This window comes from Arachis ipaensis, chromosome B10, assembly GCF_059453495.1.
Source record: "Arachis ipaensis isolate K30076 ecotype BB chromosome B10, ASM5945349v1, whole genome shotgun sequence".
NCBI lineage: Eukaryota > Viridiplantae > Streptophyta > Magnoliopsida > Fabales > Fabaceae > Arachis > Arachis ipaensis.
The window spans coordinates 106,073,028-106,093,783 of NC_142435.1; the positions used below are offsets into that span (position 1 = coordinate 106,073,028).

At 37.9% G+C, this 20,756-nt stretch overlaps 1 non-coding gene and 1 pseudogene across 1 annotated transcript; one reads left to right on the forward strand and one right to left on the reverse strand.

The window, feature by feature from the left end:
• Positions 1-12,027: 12,027 nt before the first annotated feature.
• On the reverse strand, positions 12,028-13,331 carry LOC148581196 (protein FAR1-RELATED SEQUENCE 9-like; annotated as a pseudogene).
• A 7,049-nt stretch (positions 13,332-20,380) lies between these two features.
• Positions 20,381-20,488, forward strand: LOC148581197 (small nucleolar RNA R71). Its single transcript, XR_015899612.1, has one exon. It is a non-coding gene; the product is annotated as a small nucleolar RNA R71 (small nucleolar RNA).
• Positions 20,489-20,756: the final 268 nt, after the last annotated feature.

A 20,756-nucleotide genomic window follows, 5' to 3' on the forward strand; every position in this document is an offset into this window, starting at 1 on the left:
AACCAAAACCTAAACCATTAAATTTAAAAATAACTATTGGGAGGAGAGATACCATAGTTAATAGAAGGAGGAAAATCATACCTATGCTAACCCTGTGAATACTGTCTCACTGACTGTTCAAGACCCTTCCTTCAAGAAAATCGAACTCTCCTGCTCTCTTCTCTCCAAGAACCAAGGTTCTGAAAACCAATTCGGACCGGCCGATCAAACCGGTTGAACTGTGAACCACTGAGAAAAACAGCTCGAACAAATGCCAAAACCGTGAATTTTAAAAATTGCAATTGAACCGGTGAATCGGCCGAGAACTGGTCGGTCAAACTGAATCGTGACCCGGCCGATTTTTTGAATGGGGAGCCAAACGTCGCCATTTCAAGCTGCTGCACTTAGAATCATTATCACTCAATCAGACACTGAGCCCTAACTCCATCCTCCCGTGCTAGATCCAGATTCCAGAACGCCTCTCTCACACACTCAGTCCAGGGCAGGGCTCCTCTCAATCTCATCGAGCTCCTAGTTGTCCCTCACCTCTGTCCAGCCACTGCCTCGTGCTGCCGTCGTCGTTCCTTCGAACAGCCACCGTCTGCTCGTTTACTTCCCCTCCATCGCGCAACAGCCATCGCAAGCTTCCTTCCCTTCCATCGCGCAACCACCATGCGAACTTTGAAGCCTCCGTCGCGCAGCCACGCCACCGCCGGCACTAGTTCTATTCCTCCACAAGCACTGTTCCGTTCAAAGCCCAGTCAAAGGTGCTCCACCACTACTCCTTGTCTTGGTCACTCGGTGTTTCTGTCTCCCTCTTGCATGCTCTGTTGAAGGCTTCTTCTAGCTTCTAGGTAATTTTTTTTATTAACTATGATTGAATAATTGTTTGATTCTGTGAGTTCTATGAACTGTGAAGTCACTGAAGTGTGAACTCTGATATAGTGATATGTGATTTACTAATTTTTTTTATTTTTCTATGAACTGTGAAGTGTGAACTGATTCAACTGAAGTTACTAAACTGAACGGTGAACTTTGTTGAATAATTGTGAATAATTATTGTTCGTTAAGCTGTAAAGTGTGAACTATTGAATTTTGTTGTTTGTTGAATAATTGTGAATAATTTTGAATAATTTTGGATGTTGTTTGTTGAGAACTTGAGATTATTCAGCAAAGGATTGTAATGATAATATTTCTGGGAGACATGGTATGTAGTTATCTGCAACTTATGGCTAAGACTTGAAGACGCATTAATAAGGTTACAATACTGAGCTAATAGTTTTAAGGCTTTTCTTTTCATTTTCCTTATCTAATATGTAGGTTTTATCGTATATCTCGCTGGTTGCAGCCTGCTCTACAGCAAGTGTTGCAGATCTTCTACTTGAAGCTGGTGGATCCCTTTGCCCTGTAAGACTATGTGGTAGATATCAAATGTCTGCTGCTATGGCCTTTTTGTCTTGGTTTCTTTCATCAGCTTCCTGTCTTTTCAATTTTTGGCTCTTCTCTTCTTTGTAAAATACATAGCTCACTGTTGATATATGCGTAAATGAATGCAAAGGGTGTGAATGTGAATGACAAAGTCATTTGCTTTTTAAGTACATTTTTTTAAAATTTCCTTGTGAATAAAATCCTGGCGACTATAGTCAACAATGTAATAATTGCTCTTTTAGCAGGGCAAGGAAAAAATACTAAGGTTTATTTCTTAATGCTTCGGAAGATTGTAGAGACGTATTGGAAAAGAAGATAGGATCACAGCTCGAAGAAGCCACGCTCGACGACCTTCTCATTCCCAGCTAGTCTTACCTCAACGAAACACTATGCGACGTGGATTGCGTAGAGAGGATTCTAGGGCACTTCTTGGACGGTATCGAACACTGAAGCGCTTTGGAAATCGATGGAGGTGACAACGTTCCTAGATCGCCGGTGCTCAAACTTGGATCAGGTGGATGTTAGCATTTTATGTTTGGTTGGTTGTTTTTGTTATTTGACTTTTTAGTTTGTATTTGAATGAGATCATAACATTGTAGTTTATGTAGTACTTTTAATTTGGATGATATTTTAAAGTATATATTAGATTATAATTATATTTTAATGTATTATTTATATTTTATTATAAAACAGTTTTGCGGTTCAATCACAGTTGAACCTATGAACCAGTGAACCAGTAGCTAGAGCAGTTCGATGACCGATTCAGTTTTCAGAACCTTGCCAAGAACAGCTGCCGTCGTTTTTGATTCTGGGATAGGACATGAAGCACTCACATTGGTTTCTGAAACGTTGTGGTTAATGTTGAGGGTTTAGATACAAATGAACATATGAAGTGTTTCGTGCGAAACCGAAAAAGGAAAAAGGGTATGTTCGTCATTTAGAAAAATATTTTATTAGAAAGAACGATTTTAATACCAAATAAAATATTGGAGACAATTTTAAATTGAAAACTTAGTTAAGGATGATTTTGATTTTGACTCTAAATGTTAGGGGATCAAAATAGTACTTATCCCTAATAATAACTTTAGGCAAATTCCACATGAAAAGGGACAACACATAAAATAATTAAATGCAAGAAAATAAAATATTAATGGTATATAAATATTATAATAATATATACGATAGCCAAGAAAATTATTTAAAAGAAAAAATATATTTACCTTAAAACTTTAATGTCACAATGTCTCTGTTCGAAACGGTATAATTCGTAGGTGATCGAAATATAAAAAAGATATTCGTCACTTTTTAAGAAAATTGTGCTTATGAGATTTGGAATTGCCATCAATCAATTTTTTCATAAGAATAGAATAACCCATTGGATACTAAAAATGGAAAAAGTCTGTCATATTAGAGTTTGAGTTTGAAAATCAATTATGAATAGGAAAAATATTAGCAACGGAGAGTAATAGTGAAATGTATTTCGAGTTGCGGCTAAAAAAAAACTTCAATTAGGAGATTTCTATGGTTTGGATGGGATTAAACATCCATGCCTGTGGATATTATGTGGACACCTTGTTCGATGAACACGTTTTGGTTGTCCATGCTCACAAGTTCGGCTGATGGAAGAGCATATCAGGGAGTACCAGTGGTTTTACAGATGTACTACACAATGTAGGAAAATTAATAAGTGTAATGAGATGCTAATTATTTTTTGGCAAGTTGGGGCTAATGGGCAAGTTGTATTTTTTTTTTGTGTGTGGTCATGACTAGGTTTTGGGCTTGGGTCACCAGTTTTTGCAACTGTACAGAAACAAGTTTTCTTGTGGTTAAAAACAAGTCAAAGATACCATTAAAAAGGAAATGGGCTAATATGTTTTTGGATTTGTTTGGATAATCTAGTTTTTTAATTTCCAGGAAATGTGGCTAAGCTTCTCTAACTTTTTTTTGTCATGGTGTTCTCATATAATGGAAGGAATTGTATATTGTTTGTTTTGATATTTAACCTAAAAAAATAAATAAATAAATATGTGATGTATGTTACTAATAAGACAGAAAAATAATATTTTTATTATTTTTTGAATGTTATCTGTTATTATGTTGTTATTAGTAGTTATTTATATAGCTTAAATTTTCCTAGTTTCAGTGAACTATAAAAATAGAGATTTCCTTTTAAACATTACATATGTCATATTAATAATGTAAATAAAATCTTTATGAGTACGCAATTTATTATAATATTTATGAAAGGTGTTAAAAAATAAATAAAGATATTTAACACTTTTTCTCATTTATATTTTTATTCATCCGAATAAAGATATTAGTTTGTATATTATTTTGTTTGTTATTATTCTTATTTTTATTAATATTTTTAATATTTACAATTACTATATTATTGTGTACAGAAGTGGACACTCACATGAGATGTGGGTGCAACTCGTGCGAGTGTGGGGATGTATCTTACAGGGATGGTATATAAAATGGCTTTATAATGAGTTAGGGTCAGATGTGAGAGAAGATATTAGTGGTGTCAGTATTGCTTTCTCCCCTCCTCTTCGAATATACATTTTTTCTGTATGTGTTAAGCGTGATGAGCACTGAGGCTGGTCGTTTTCTATTCTATGTAGTGCGCAGGGGTCGTGTCCCTGGTGTTTATAGGACATGGAAGGAGTGTGACCAACAAGTGAATGGCTACCGAAATTGTGAATATCGTGGCTTTCGGGATTTGAATGAGGGTTTGGTTTGGTTGCGCAGCACCGCAGCTCCTTTCACCCGTCAGCCAGCACATGTTGTTCAACTGGTGAGCAGAAGACCGTCTAGATTGTTAGAAGGGGCTTTTTGCTCACTCCCATCATCTCAACAAGGATGCTCGGGAGTAGTGGCAGCGAACAGCCAGCACTGTGGTGGTGGCAGCAACTCTGGTGGAGAGGAAGGTGAGATGTTAAAATATTTTTTTAAGTCTTTCCCAACATTTTCATTTATGAAACGTTTAATGTCGAAGGGAGTGTCATGTTATTGATGTGCGTAAGTGTTAGATCATGCAGATTTGGGTCGTGGAGTGGTGGTGCATGTGATAGAGAGTGCGTTCATGCATGTCGAAGACATAGAGACCATGTTGATGCGAGCGTGCTTTTTCTTCCGGATTGGTCCCCCGATTTTTGTTCCTCAGGAAATCAACTCAAGGGATGCTAATGTCCTTTTTGGGTTTACGGTTGTTTTTCCACAGAATGATAGAGGTCAATATCTTGTGGCTTATGGTCCCTTCTGCTACGAGGAACGTTTTGCTCGTCAGGAAGTGTCATTCACAATGGTTGAGAAGATTCTTTCTGCTACGGGATATACTGTTAGTTATTACAATTATCGCATTTTTGGCTGTGTGACAGAGCAGTTGAATCATGCCAAGAAGGAGGAAGTTGACCAGTTGAATGAACGAATTCATTTACTGGAAGTTGAAAACAAAGATCTTAGGGGACAAGTTGAAATGTTTGAAGAAATGTTGGACGAATAGGCTGCATGTGATTGTGTTCGTGTATTTGGTTCTAGTTTTAATCTCTTCTTTTGTTTTGAGTAGATGGAAGACTTGCATTCTTCCAGTTGTAACTGAGTATCGAGCAGGTGTTTTGCTTGGGCTTTATGGTTGAAACAAGCTTAATGTGGATCATGATGGGATACAATTTACATGTGGGTTTGAGGCAGGTTTAATCACGTCCTAAGTGATTTTCATTAGAGAAAGTAATTGAGTAAAGATTTTCTAATTAGTAAGATAACATTATACAAGTAACTTTATACTATTAGAAATAATAAAATTTAGTTAAAATTAAACACACAAAAAATGATCAAGAATACTACTCACACAAAAAGTATACTACCGTTATATGCATCCTGCTTCTGTGTTGTTATTCTTTTTTTAATTTATTTTAGGTGCTTCTATTTGTGATCAAGAACATGACATATTTCCTTTCATATACTTGTTGGTTATAAAACATGTAGAAAATACGTATGGTATGAATAATAATTAAAATAAAGAATCACAAACTAAAGAAAAAGATGATTTTGAGCAAACCTCGGAATCGATTAAAGAACCAATCCTGTCATGATGATTTTTACTTATCATCAACGAATTATGAGATTTACGGTAATGAAAATTAAAAAAAGACAGAAAAATAAAAAACATTGACAACAAAGTTGGATATTTGTTTTTAAAAATATTTAATTGGATATTTATTTATTCATATTTTTATTAGCAAATAATTTGCTTAAAAACATGCTTACATCTCTTGTAAATCGATGATTAACTAATAATTCAAAAAATATAATATTAATTTATGATATTATTTTGTTAAGTATATTTAATTCATTTTTTGTACTTCATTCATTATATTTTTTTATATAGTTGTTTTTACAGTACCCAAATTGAGTATGTTATGAATTTTTACTTTCATAATGAAAAATAATATTCATTTATTATGTAAAAAATAACATACAAAAGTAGACAATTTTTTAAGTATTCTTTTGATAATAAAAACTAATATGTACTTGTTAAAAGAATAATAACGTATAAAATAACATATTTTAGTATTCTTTTTATGTACTCTCAACAATGTTATTATTATTATTATTCTAGGTTCTAATTTTGTACGAGTTATATTTTTATTATTATTGTGGACGATAAAATCTTATTATAATTGAATTTTGCTGGTAATTTATTATGGCAGAAAAATTAAATAAAATTAAAAAAGGCATACCAAGTTTTAGGGGGAACCAGATTCTTATCACTTAATCTAACAACATTAATTTAATTTAGCAATGGTTCAGAGTGGTTAGGAAGAACTCGTGTTCTTAGTTGGCGCGAATGTTAATTATTTTGTTAACCTCAATTTTGGTGATACGGTGAGTAAATCTTCTAGATTTTTTCTTGTGAAGAAAGGATATGATGCTTTGATTGATTGATGGGGGCACATCAGAAAGGGATGATGGGTGTCTTATGATGTGACAATATGTGTAAAAGCAGGGTTTCTCTCACACTTAACCTTTCTTGGAGAGTGAGTATGCTGAGGGTTAATAAAACTATGCAAAGATTTTATAAAAAAATAATTGCTATGACATGTAAAAGTTAGGAATGATACACTACAGGAAGTATCCCTCAATGTAAGTAAGCCTCTGTGTTGGGCCTCCCTGACTTCATTGGTCCAAGATGCACAAGGCCCAAGCCCATTAACTATGGTTGCATTGTTGTCTTGCTAAAGGAATGCATGTATGCTTGGAGAGCTTAACACTACTCATACAGGTGTTTTTTCTTCCCACACAACAAGGACGCTTCCTGCTAACCAACACCGATGGAGAAAAACAGTGTCTCACCCTTTGGCAAGGAAAGAGATGTGTTGAAGTTTTTCGAAGATACCCCAGCATCCCAGTCTGAACTTGACAGGTATAGATTATTAGTTTGTATGAGCATAGATACACTAAGTCGTGTAAAATGATGCCTCCATACGGCGGGTTGTTTTTTTCGTAGGGAAGGACGAACTAATGCCAATGAGAATGGGATAACGCAGGACCAACAAGTGTTGCATCTCCTTGGTATCATTAGAGAGGTATGAGTTCTTATTTGGTCAAGTTTATTTGTTGAGATGTAGATGTCATGAGGGTTGTACTATGGTCGGTTTGATGTGGTTACTCATGTGCTGACTTGATACTTATTCGTTGTACTTGCAGCATCTGGATAAAGATGAGGAAACAATGAAGGCCCTTCTGCAGTCTCATGGAGACCAAATCAAGAAGCTGACAAAAATGGTTGAAGGTCACAGCCACATACTCGGAGCTTTGATCAAGAATGTGTCAACCAAAGAAGATCCTGTGCCGGCCAAGAAGAATGAGGGAAAGAACGCTCTTGCAAAAGAGAGACGTGGCCGACCTAGAAAGACTAGGGATGCCACCAGTGGTGGAGCTTAGTTCAGACAAGGGGTGGCCATGGCCCCCCCAAACTTTTTATAAAAAATTTAGTAGTATTTTTTTAAAAGATAAAAAATAGTTCACTTGACTTAAATACTTTACTATGATTTAAAGTATCTAATAAGTTCAATAAACAACACTCTCTCTATCTTTAGGTTCAAATATAAAAAATTAGATATCTTTTATTTATTTAATTTAATATTATTTTATATTTTACTATTTATTTAATTTAATGTTTTATATGATAAAAAATAATAGAATATTCAATAAGTATTAATATTATTGTATTTGTATAAATTGATAAAAAAATTCAATAAATATTATAAATTTTAATATTTGTCCTTCTAACTTCTTTATATATTTTACAGGATATATATTCAAATTTTTATATAAAATAATAATGAAAAATCAAAGAATTGATACATTTTTTAAGAGGAAGGCTAATATTTAAGAAGGAGAACATATAACTTTTACAATATCAACACATGTAGATAGTTCTTCTACTTTAATGAATCACGAAAAAAGTGAGATATAACCTTCAAAAGTTCAAAAAGTTATATCTGATGACTTTAACTTTAACTTTTTGGAACGAGATCTTGAAAAATGGCTTTAAATTTGACAGTATCACCCAAATCAAAGAGATGAGATTAGACGAGCTTATCTTAAATGAGGTCCATATAAAAAAATATTTTGACAATTATTTTCTATTTGGCCCCCCCAAAATTTTGTTTCAAGTTCCGCCACTGGATGCCACCAAGAAGACAGGGACGGTGGTGGTAGCAAGGAGGACGCCAGAGTTAAAATCGGTAAAGTTGAAGACTGCGGATAGTTCCTTGAAGGTCAGATTGGGTTGAAATGATTGTTATGTGTGACTAGCAACATTTCTTTGTTAGGTACTTTGGTCCCCATGGAGCCTCATGTGTTTATACCATGTGTTTTTTATTTATGGTCATGTTTTTTAGCGGAAGCTATACTTTGAGGAAGAAGAGTCTAACACCGATGTCATGTTGGAGGTATAGCAGCAAGGTCATGGAACTCCATTCACCTATTACACTCATTCCAATGCCTATATGGATGGTGCTGAGACACCCAAGGTATGACCATTATCATCCTATTGATGAATATATATAAAGATCATATATTCTTTGCCTATTTGAGTTTCTCCTAATTAAGTATCATTTGATAAACAGTGTATGGAATTACTATTCCCACCGCCTGAGGGAATGGAGTTCGTTGGAATGGAACTTGCAGTTGCCGCCTATGTTTTCGGAAAAGATTTGCCGAAGAGGTTTAGCTATCTATGTTGAACGATTTCGATTCTCTTGTTTGCGTCAGATGTTTCCTATAGTTGCTATGTCGACATAATACTTTCCTTGTTACTTAACAGTGAGGTCCTTGTCCCAACCGAGCATTGTCTCGAAGACAGGCGTGCCCTGCATACCCTTTGTCCTGGTGAACGGGTCATGGACAACGTACAAACGATATACAACGTTGATCCTGTTTGATTTTTTTCATACATACTCAAGAAAGTCATTGGCTGACCCTTATCGTAATCGTGAATAAATCATTTTTTTATCCTCCCATTTGATAGGTGATCAATCTGGTTGCTGTCATGTGCACCGAAGGCGCTATGTCGGATTCTGTTCTCAAGAGGTGGTGGCTTCCCACCTCTTACCAGCTAACGAATGTACAACACATCTCCTTCTAAGTGTTACGAAATTGCTATATGTGACTCTTACAATTGCAGCAAATCGCAGTTAATCCAACAAATTATTGTCCAAGCACGCAGGAGTACATCAAGCGCAAGTTCATGGGAAAGGCAGACCAACTGTTTAAGGTAACTTTCTCTGTTTTTCATCATATGTTAAATGTCTCTATACATGGCAAACACATTGTTTCGTTCAACATCCTCAAGTTTACATTCCCCTGCACATGGAGGATCATTGGTATCTGATGATCATTGATTTCTTCAACTGGAAGTTAGTGTATCTTGACTCGCTGAAAGATTCCAAGCTTACAAAGTCCCGTAAGGATCAGATGTTGTATGTGGTAAGTGCAATTGATGAAAAAAAAATTTTACTCAAGTTACTTTTGTGTGAAACAATGGAAAGATGCATTTTGTCAAATTAAAATAATGCATGTTGGCTTGTGGATGAAACAGGCATTTTTCTTGGAGAACTTGTTGTGTGATGACTTTTTCTACGAAGGAACTCCAAATGAAATGCACAAGCCATCCACTTATGAAATAGTGGAGCCTGAGATCGGACAACAAGTTGATGGATCGTAAGTTATTGGTTTATTTTTTTTAGTTCTTTCCCTCTACGTGGCCAATAACAAGTTCTCCACCCCAGAACAGAGTACATTTTTTCCAAGCATATAAGCACCTTATTATGATATACGTTGGTGCCTCAGGTTCTCTATGTGACAAGTAAATTTTGTTTGACTTGTAAGTTTTATGTTATGAAAATTTATTGCGTTGTTAATTTAATAGATCAAAGGTCAAGTGGTAGGCAGAACCATATTAACCCTCATATTATGTACATTCTTTAAAAAAAATTCACATACCCCATCCTTAGTTGTTTTCTTGTACCGGTAACACTACCAATCATTTTTTCTTATTGGACTGATGTATTGTGCGCCCCTGTTGCCTAATGTTGTTAACTTCAGTAACGACTGCGGAGTGTGGGTTACCCAGTGGATGATCCAGTCCCATCTATGGAGTAACTACGACCTACCGGTAACTGCATAACCCAGTTAATGTACCGTCAATTTGTTAGCAAAATCACCGTTCATAATACTATTTTTTATGTAACGTTTGCCATTTTATAGGTCGTTAACGAACATACAAGAATGAGGCTAGTAGTTGATATTGTATTGGGGAGACACAACCCCTATCGAGTTGAAATCGGTCGGAGAGCTGTAGAATATTGGGACAAAAGATGTAGAAAATTAGCCAGAAAGACTAAGAAGATGACTGGCCAACTGGATGTCACTACAAGTCCTACCATATAGAATGTACTCAGCCAAAATTTACCCTTTTTTGGTGGCCAATTATGGGATTTTTTTTTTGGTTTTTTTTGGATCATGTAATGGTGGCATGTTTAAACATTATAACACGAGCTGCTGATGTAAAATGCCCCTTCAATTCCAACCAACATGTTTCCAATGATGGGATGTTTGGTTGATATAAAGAGGCCCTTTTGTGTGTCTTTTTGTTTGGCTGATGGGTTTATATAAACATGCCCTTTTGTTGTGTCTGTCTTTTGGTACCTTGGAATTCAGTGGGTTGACTGTTGTATCTGGGTCCACTTTTAACAAGAGGAAGTATGGTTTAATTTTTTGGGCTATGACAACGTTCTTTTAACAAGTTTGTTAAATGCCTAGGCTGAATGTGAAGTATGCTCCATCTTCTAAGCTATTAATACACACGTGAATCTCGTTAAAGGTCGTGGGTATTATGTGGGCTTTTCTAATAGATTTTTGACAGAAACTAATTATCCACCCAATATGCACTTTATTTTCTTAATGGTGGGTAACGTTTATACCAAATTTTAATTCCACAAAGTTTTTTATTGTATGACCTTTGTTTAGCATCGCATTACCAGTTAAATTGTACATTAAGGTGGTTAACAATGAGGTCGGTTGTGCGAAACTTAATTTAAAAAATCCTAGTAACTTACCTCAATTACAAGTGTCCCTTATTTATAGTAACATTCCAGTTGATGATGTTACATTATCTAGTTCTTATTTTGCAGTTACATTCATAAGTTATCAAGTAAATATCTAGTATTACTCGCCAAATATCGTAGTGATACTACTTAATTAAATAAAACTTCTTCTCGGTCATTTGCAGATTGTAAAAAATAAATCATTTATGGTGACTCAATTTTCAATGATGTTCGTATAGTAGGAACTAACAAAATTGATATGTTGTCACCGTATTGTTATTAGCTACGGACCTAATAATCAATAGGAATTTGGATCATGGTACATGAAGCTACCAACAAAGTGAAAAACTGACCTTGGAAAATTTTCCAACACTTTTATCTGCTACATAACCGTGTAACCATTACTTAGCTCCTTGCAACAAACCTTTCCCAACCCAAGAAAGCTCTTCATATCCTATTAGTCATGTATCCAGTTTTTCATTTTTCCCCTACACAATTGTTTATTTGCGCACCTATTTTGTATTTACATTAAGTGTTTATTTAAATTCTTTAATAAAACCTATGAAAAAGTTGAACATATAAGTATGACTAAACATGCAACATAGCTTCTTGCTACAGAAATTAATAATATTACACATAAACTTCTGCCAAATACTGAATCCTTTTCATACAACGACAAGAAACTCAAGAAGACAAACAAGAGAAGGTGAAACATAGTGGTCCCCAAGCAAGTATACATGGATTAGTTTAACATGAAAGTCACATTAAAGGGCTACGGATGGTGGCAATATCATAATCACACAAAAGTAGTCCATATTCACCAACATGCGGTTGGATGGAACCCTCGAACGAAAGCTTCACTCATCTACACCAGTTTAGACAAGTTGTGGAATAGTTCCATAACCTAAAACAGTGTCATTCATCAAACTCATTATCAAGATGCCAAACCCTATTAGTCTATCATACTAATTGTTTATGCGTGCAGTTACAAACCTATTGATTTGGATCAACACTGTCGCTGGTTTCGAACAACTTTTGCCCACGGTATCTGCGAAATAGAACTGTCTTCAATGGATTCTACCTGGGACATGCAAAGAGACCCACCTCCAAACACTTCTTCTACCCCGATCGTTTGATCATTGGATCCAGTCACGTCCAGTTCAGCAACCTAAATAAGTCACAATATCAAAAACCTAAAGTAAGAAGCCGTTGCTGCCAAGAAAGAAATTTATAAAACAGTCTATATTACCTCCTCACTTTGTCCCTCGTCTTCATCCGAATCCAATGTATCCAGTCGGGCCCTTTTGCCCCTTCGAGGCCTTCCATCTGTACAAGTCCTCTTAGTATACCCCGGCTTGTTGCACTTAGCACACTTTCTTTTGGACGCTTTCCTCTTATGACGCCTTGGTGCTCCCTTTGTTCGCACAATAGGATCTCGAATTTCACCGCATGTCTTAGAGTTCGTAGGATGGACACCTTTGGACAACTTTGATTCCAAGGTTGCACATAGTCGGTGAATCCCCTCCAAAGCAACAGCGAATAACCCAACCTGCTGGGAACCTAAAAAGAGCAACCATCGTGACGCCGAATGAAGTGCTCCATGGCGAAGCAAGAACCTCTATCACCACCGTCATCTATTTTCTCGACGTATGCCTCTAATGATTTTGCTTCTTTGATCCAACGCTTCAACACTAGACTACTAGGTATTGTCAACAAGTGCTCATGCTTTATCACAAAAAAACATATGTTTGTATAGAAACCCCTGAATTTTTCAAAAATTACAACGACATTCTAATTTACCCATATTCTTATCACATAAAACTATAATATGACGGCCTGGATGACCGTACTCCTCAACTGTGTACACCTTCGTGGTCAACGACCTCCTCACCCCAACAAAATTAACTGAAGATACACTATCAATCTCCCTTTTAACATCTCCAAATACCGCTCTTGTGTAAAGAGAAGCTGCATGATGCTCAAGGGAGTCCAGCGAGGTTGTCAACACTGGTTCACTATAAATAGACCTGAACTGTGCCAGCAATTCATTGTTCCTATACTTCCGCACAAGAAGTTCTAGATTCTGAACAAGCTCCAACATACTGTGTTTTGATTCAAGAAAATTCTTGCACACTGAATTTATCCCTTCGCAACGTGATTTTGTTCGACACCCGGCACAAAATTTCTTGCACAGGAAAGCGTTTGCCCACATCTCCTTTTTCCATACACTTGGTTCCACCATAGTGCGTCCTGCAAGCCATAATTGGCTACAGCCTGGGCCCACTCCACCTCAAAGTCTTCAACCCTCATATCAGAATAAATCAACCGATTAAAAAGCCGACATAAATTGTCATCTTTCACATTTGACGTGACATTCTTCTCAAAGTGTCAAGCACATAACCTATGCGTCGCATTAGGAAAAACTGCTCGCACGGTTTCTCGAATTGAATCATCACCGTCTGTGACAACAACAGACGGCTGCTTGCTGCACATGACCTCCAAAAAATTCTACAACGGCCATGTATATGATGCAATACTCTCATCTAACACCAAACCAAACCCAAAAATACATGTTTGCTTGTGGTTATTACATCTTGAGAAAATTACCAGCGGCCTCTTATTTTTGTTCTTCTTGTAGGTTGAGTCGAATGCAAGTATGTCTCCAAAGTATTAGTAATCTATCTTGTTGCCACTGTCGGCCCAGAGTAAATTCGCTAGTGGTGTACGAAATTGTGATCTCAGGCAACGGCGCCAGAAACTCTGTACGCACGTCTTAATAAATCATTTTTCATTCACAACTTCGATACAACTAACCAGCAAGTGCACTGGGTCGTCCAAGTAATAAACCTTACGTGAGTAAGGGTCGATCCCACGGAGATTGTTGGTATGAAGCAAGCTATGGTCAACTTGTAAATCTCAGTCAGGCAGATATAAAATAGTTATAGAGTTTTCGAAAATTAAATAATAAGTAAACATAAAATAAGGATAGAAACACTTATGTATATCATTGGTGAGAATTTCAGATAAAGGTATAGAGATGCTTTCGTCCCTCTGAACTCCTGCTTTCCTGCTGTCTTCATCCAATCAGTCCTACTCCTTTCTATGGCTGGCTTTATGTAAGGACATCACCGTTGTCAATGGCTACTTTTTATCCTCTCTGGAAAATGGTCCGATGCGCTGTCACTGCATGGCTAATCGTCAGGAGGCATCACCCTTGTCAATGGCTGCATCCCATCCTCTTGTGAAAATGGTACAAATGCTCTGTCACAGCACGGCTGATCATCTAAGGTTCTTGATCATACTGGAATAGGATTCACCCTCCTTTTGCGTCTGTCACTACGCCCAGCACTCGCGAGTTTGAAGTCCGTCACAGTCATTCAATCCCAGAGTCCTACTCGGAATACCACAGACAAGGTTTAGACTTTTCGGACTCTCATGAATGCTGCCATCAATCTAGCTTATACCACGAAGATTCTGATTAAGAGATCCAAGAGATACTCATTCAATGTAAGGTGGAACGGAAGTGGTTGTCAGGCACGCGTTCGTGGAGGAATGATGATGATTGTCACGTTCATCACATTCAGGTTGAAGTGCGAATGAATATCTTAGAAGTGGAATAAGTTGAATTGAATAGAAAAAACAGTAGTACTTTGCATTAATCTTTGAGGAACAGCAGAGCTCCACACCTTAATCTATGGAGTGTAGAAACTCTACTGTTGAAAATACATAAGTGATGAAGGTCCAGGCATGGCCGAGAGGCCAGCCCCATGATCTAAGAACCAGACGTCCCAAGATGATCAAAAGATCATAAGATAATCCAAAGATGTCAAATACAATAGTAAAAAGTCTTATTTATACTAAACTAGTTACTAGGGTTTACAGAAGTAAGTAATTGATGCATAAATCCACTTCCGGGGCCCACTTGGTGTGTGCTTGGGCTGAGCTTGAATGTTACACGTGCAGAGGCTCTTTCTGGAGTTGAACGTCAGGTTGTAACGTATTTCTGGCGTTCAACTCTGGTTTGTGACTTGTTTCTGGCGTTTAACTCTAGACAGTAGCATAGTACTGGCATTCAACGCCCTTTTACGTCGTCTAAACTCGGCCAAAGTATGGACTATTATATATTACTGGAAAGCCCTAGATGTCTACCTTCCAACGCAATTGGAAGAGCGCCATTTTAAGTTTTGTAGCTCCAGAAAATCCACTTTGAGTGCAGGGAGGTCAGAATCCAATAGCATCAGCAGTCCTTCTTCAACCTCTGAATCTGATTTTTGCTCAAGTCCCTCAATTTCAGCCAGAAAATACCTGAAATCACAGAAAAACACACAAACTCATAGTAAAGTCCAGAAATGTGAATTTAACATAAAAACTAATGAAAACATCCCTAAAAGTAACCAGATTCTACTAAAAACAATGCCAAAAAGCGTATAAATTATCCGCTCATCACAACACCAAACTTAAATTGTTGCTTGTCCCAAAGCAACTGAAAATCAAATAGGATAAAAAGAAGAGAATATACTATAAATTCCAAACTATCAATGAAACATAGCTCCAGTTAAATGAGCGGGACTTGTAGCTTTTTGCCTCTTGAATAGTTTTGGCATCTCACTTTATCCATTGAAGTTCAGAATGATTGGCATCTATAGGAACTCAGAGTTCAGATAGTGTTATTGATTCTCCTAGTTCAGTATGATGATTCTTGAACACAGCTATTTTATGAGTCTTGGCCGTGGCCCTAAGCACTTTGTTTTCCAGTATTACCACCGGATACATAAATGCCACAGACACATAATTGGGTGAACCTTTTCAGATTGTGACTCAGCTTTGCTAAATTCCCCAATTAAAGGTGTCCAGGGTTCTTAAGCACACTCTTTTTTTGCTTTGGACCTTGACTTTAACCGCTTAGTCTCAAGTTTTCACTTAACACCTTCACGCCACAAGCACATGGTTAGGGACAGCTTGGTTTAGCCGCTTAGGCTAGGATTTTATTCCTTTAGGCCCTCCTATCCACTGATGCTCAAAGCCTTGGGATCCTTTTTATTTACCCTTGGCTTTTGGTTTTAAGGGTTATTGGCTTTTTGCTCTTGCCTCTTGGTTTTAAGAGCTTTTGGCTTTTTCTTTTTATTTTTTTTCGCCTATATTTTTTTCCTTTTTTTTTTCTGCAAGCTTTGTTCTTTGCTGCTTTTTCTTGCTTCAAGAATCATTTTTATGATTTTTTAGATTATCAAATAACATGTCTCCTTATCATCATTCTTTCAAGAGCCAACATATTTAACATTCTTAAACAACAACTTCAAAAGACATATGCACTGTTCAAGCATTCATTCAGAAAACAAAAAGTATTGTCACCACATCAATATAATTAAACTAAGTTCAAGGATAAATTTGAAACTCCTGTACTTCTTGTTCTTTTGAATTAAAACATTTTTTTCATTTAAGAGAGGTGATGGATTCATAGGACATTCATAACTTTAAGACATAGTTACTAACTACTAATGATCATGTAATAAGACACAAACATGGATAAGCACTCAACATTAAGAAAACGAAAAACAGAAAATAAGAACAAGGAATGAGTCCACCTTAGTGATGGTGGCGTTTCCTTCTTGAGGAACCAATGATGTCCTTGAGCTCTTCTATGTCTCTTCCTTGTCTTTGTTGCTCCTCCCTCATTGCTCTTTGATCTTCTCTAATTTCATGAAGGATGATGGAGTGCTCTTGATGTTCCATCCTTAGTTGTCCCATATTGGAACTTAATTCTCCTAGGGAGGTGTTGATTTGTTCCCAATAGTTTTGTGGAGGAAAATGCATTTGAGGCATCTCCGGGATCTCATGGTGATGAGCTTCATACGTCTCTTGAGATCCATGAATGGGCTCTCTTGCTTGCTCCATCCTTTTCTTAGTGATGGGCTTCTCTTCCTCAATGGGAATGTCTCCTTCTATGAAAGCTCCAGCTGAGTAACATAGATGGCAAATAAGATTAGGAAAAGCTAGCCTTGCCCCAGGAGAAGGCTTTTCGGCTATTTTGTAGAGTTCAAGGGAGATGACTTCATGAACTTCTACTTCCTCTCCAGTCATGATGTTATGAATCATGATGGCCCGATCCACAGTAACTTCAGATCGGTTGCTAGTGGGGATGATGGAGCGTTGGATGAACTCCAACCATCCTCTAGCCATAGGCTTGAGGTCCAGTCTTCTTAATTGAACCGGCTTGCCTTTGGAGTCAATCTTCCATTGAGCTCCTTCCACACATATGTCCATGAGGACTTGGTCCAACCTTTGATTAAAGTTGACGCTTCTAGTGTAGGGGCGTGCATCTCCTTGCATCATAGGCAAGTTAAACGCCAACCTCACATTTTCCGGACTAAAATCTAAGTATTTCCCCCGAACCATTGTAATATAATTCTTTGGGTTTGGGTTCTTACTTTGATTATGGTTCCTAGTGATCCATGCATTAGCGTAGAACTCTTGAACCATTAGGATGCCGACTTGTTGGATGGGGTTTGTTAGAACTTCCCAACCTCTTCTTTGGATTTCATGTCGGATCTCCGGATACTCATTCTTCTTGAGCTTGAAAGGGACCTCGGGGATCACCTTCTTCTTGGCCACAACATCATAGAAGTGGTCTTGATGAGCTTTGGAGATGAATCTTTCCATCTCCCATGACTCGGAGGTGGAAGCTTTTGTCTTTCCTTTCCCTTTTCTAGAGGATTCTCCGGTCTTGGGTGCCATCAATGATAATGGAAAAACAAAAAGCTTATGCTTTTACCACACCAAACTTAAAATATTGCTCGCCCTCGAGCAAGAGAAGAAAGAAGAGATGAAGAAGAAGAAGAAATGGAGGAGAGGGGGAGAGAGAGATGTGTTTCGGCCAAGAAGGGGAAGAGAGGGTTGTGTTGTGTGAAAATGAGGAGGAATGGAGGGCTATATATAGGGAAGGGAGGGGGTAAGGTTCGGCCATAAGGGTGGGTTTTGGGTGGGCAAATGATTTTGAATTTTGAAGGTAGGTGGAGTTTATGAGGTAGGTTTATGGGGAAGAATGGATGGATGTGAGTGGTGAAGTGGTTATAGGGAAGAGAGATTGAGGTGATTGGTGAAGAGTTTTGGGGAAGAGTGTTTATGGGATTGTGTGAAAGAGGGGTGCGAAGAAGTGAGTGGAGGTAGGTGGGGATCCTGTGGGGTCCACAGATCCTGAGGTATTCAAGGATTTACAACCTTGCACCAAATTAGGCATGCAAAATGCCCTTGCACACAACTCTGGGCGTTCAGCACCAGATTGATGCTTGTTCTGGGCGTTGAACGCCCATTTGTTGCCCATTTCTGGCGTTGAACGCCAGAACCATGCTTGTTTTGGGCGTTCAGCGCCAGCTCTTCTCCAGGGTGCAATTCTGGCGTTCAAACGCCCAGATGCTGCCCATTTTGGGCGTTCACCGCCAGAACCATGCTCTGTTCTGGCGTTGAACGCCAGCCAGATGCTTCTTACTGGCATTTAAACGCCAGTAAGGTCTTCCTCCAGGGTGTGATTTTTCTTCTGCTGTTTTTGATTCCGTTTTCAACTTTTATATTTATTTTGTGACTCCACATGATCATGTACCTATAAAACATGAAAGAACAATAAAATTAGATAAATAAAAATTGGGTTGCCTCCCAACAAGCGCTTCTTTAATGTCAATAGCTTGACAGTGGGCTCTCATGGAGCCTCACAGATGTTCAGAGCTTTGTTGAGACTTCCCAACACCAAACTTAGAGTTTGGTTGTGGCCTCCCAACACCAAACTTAGAGTTTGACTATGGGGGCTCTGGTTGACTCTGTTTTGAGAGAAGCTTACTGTGCCTCTTTTCCATGTTTACAGAAGGGTAACCTTGAGTTGTAAACACAAGGGAGTCCTCATTCAATTGAAGGATTAATTCACCTCTGTCAACATCAATCACAGCTCTTGCTGTGGCTAGGAAAGGTCTTCCAAGGATGATGGATTCATCCTCATCCTTCCCAGTATCAAAGACTATGAAATCAGCAGGGATGTAAAGGCCTTCAACCTTTACTAACACATCCTCTACTTGTCCATAAGCCTATTTTCTTGAATTGTCTGCCATCTCTAATGAGATTTTAGTAGCTTGCACCCCAAAGATTCTCAGTTTCTCTATTACAGAGAAGGGCATGAGATTTATCCCTGAACCAAGGTCACACAGAGCCTTTTCAAAGGTCATGGTGCCTATGGTACAAGGTATTAAGAACTTTCCAGGATCCTGTTTCTTCTGAGGCAATGTCAGTTGATCCAGATTACTCAGTTCATTAGTGAACAAGGGAGGTTCATCTTTCCAAGTTTCAATACCAAATAATTTGGCATTCAGCTTCATGATTGCACCAAGGTACTTGGCAACTTGCTCTTCAGTAACATCCTCATTCTCTTCAGAAGAAGAATACTCATCAGAGCTCATGAATGGCATAAGGAGGTTTAATGGAATCTCTATGGTCTCTAGATGAGCCTCAGATTCCTTTGGTTCCTCAGAGGGAAACTCCTTATTGATCACTAGACGTCCCAGGAGGTCTTCCTCCTTGGGATTCACGTCTTCCCCTTCCTCTTTGGATTTGGCCATGATGGTCATTTCAATGGCCTTGCACTCTCCTTTTGGGTTTTCTTCTGTATTGCTTGGGAGAGAACTATGAGGGGTTTCAGTGATCCTTTTACTCAGCTGGCCCACTTGTGCCTCCAAATTTCTAATGGAGGACCTTGTTTCATTCATGAAACTTACAGTGGCCTTAGATAGATCAGAGACTAAGTTTGCTAAATTAGAGGTATTTTGTTCAGAGTTCTCTGTCTGTTGCTGAGTGGATGATGGAAAAGGCTTGCTATTGCTAAACCTGTATCTTCCACCATTATTAAAGCCTTGTTGAGGCTTTTGTTGATCCTTCCATGAGAGATTTGGATGATTTCTCCATGATGGATTATAGGTGTTTCCATAAGGTTCACCTAAGTAATTTACCTCTGCTATTGCAGGGTTCTCAGGATCATAAGCTTCTTCTTCAGAAGATGCCTCTTGAGTACTGTTGGATGCAGCTTGCATTCCATTCAGACTCTGAGAAATCATATTGACTTGCTGAGTCAATATTTTATTCTGAGCCAATATGGCATTCAGAGTATCAATTTCAAGAACTCCCTTCTTCATAGGCGTCCCATTACTCACAGGATTCCTCTCAGAAGTGTACATGAACTGGTTATTAGCAACCATGTCAATGAGTTCTTGAGCTTCTGCAGGCGTTTTCTTTAAGTGAATGGATCCACCTGCAGAAGTATCCAATGATATTTTAGCCAATTCAGATAGACCATCATAGAATATATCCAGGATGGTCCATTCTGAAAGCATGTCAGAAGGACACTTTTTGGTCAGTCCTTTGTATCTCTCCCAAGCTTCATAGAGGGATTCACCTTCTTTCTGTCTGAAGGTCTGAACATCCACTCTAAGCTTACTCAGCTTTTGAGAAGGAAAGAACTTGGCTAAGAAAGCCTTGACCAGCTTATCCCAAGAGTCCAGGCTATCCTTAGGTTGAGAGTCCAACCATATTCTAGCTCTGTCTCTCACAGCAAAAGGGAAAAGCATGAGCCTGTAGACTTCAGGATCTACTCCATTAGTCTTAACAGTATCACATATCTACAAGAATTCAATTAAGAACTGAAAAGGATCTTCAGATGGAAGTCCATGAAACTTGCAGTTCTGCTGCATCAGAGAAACTAAT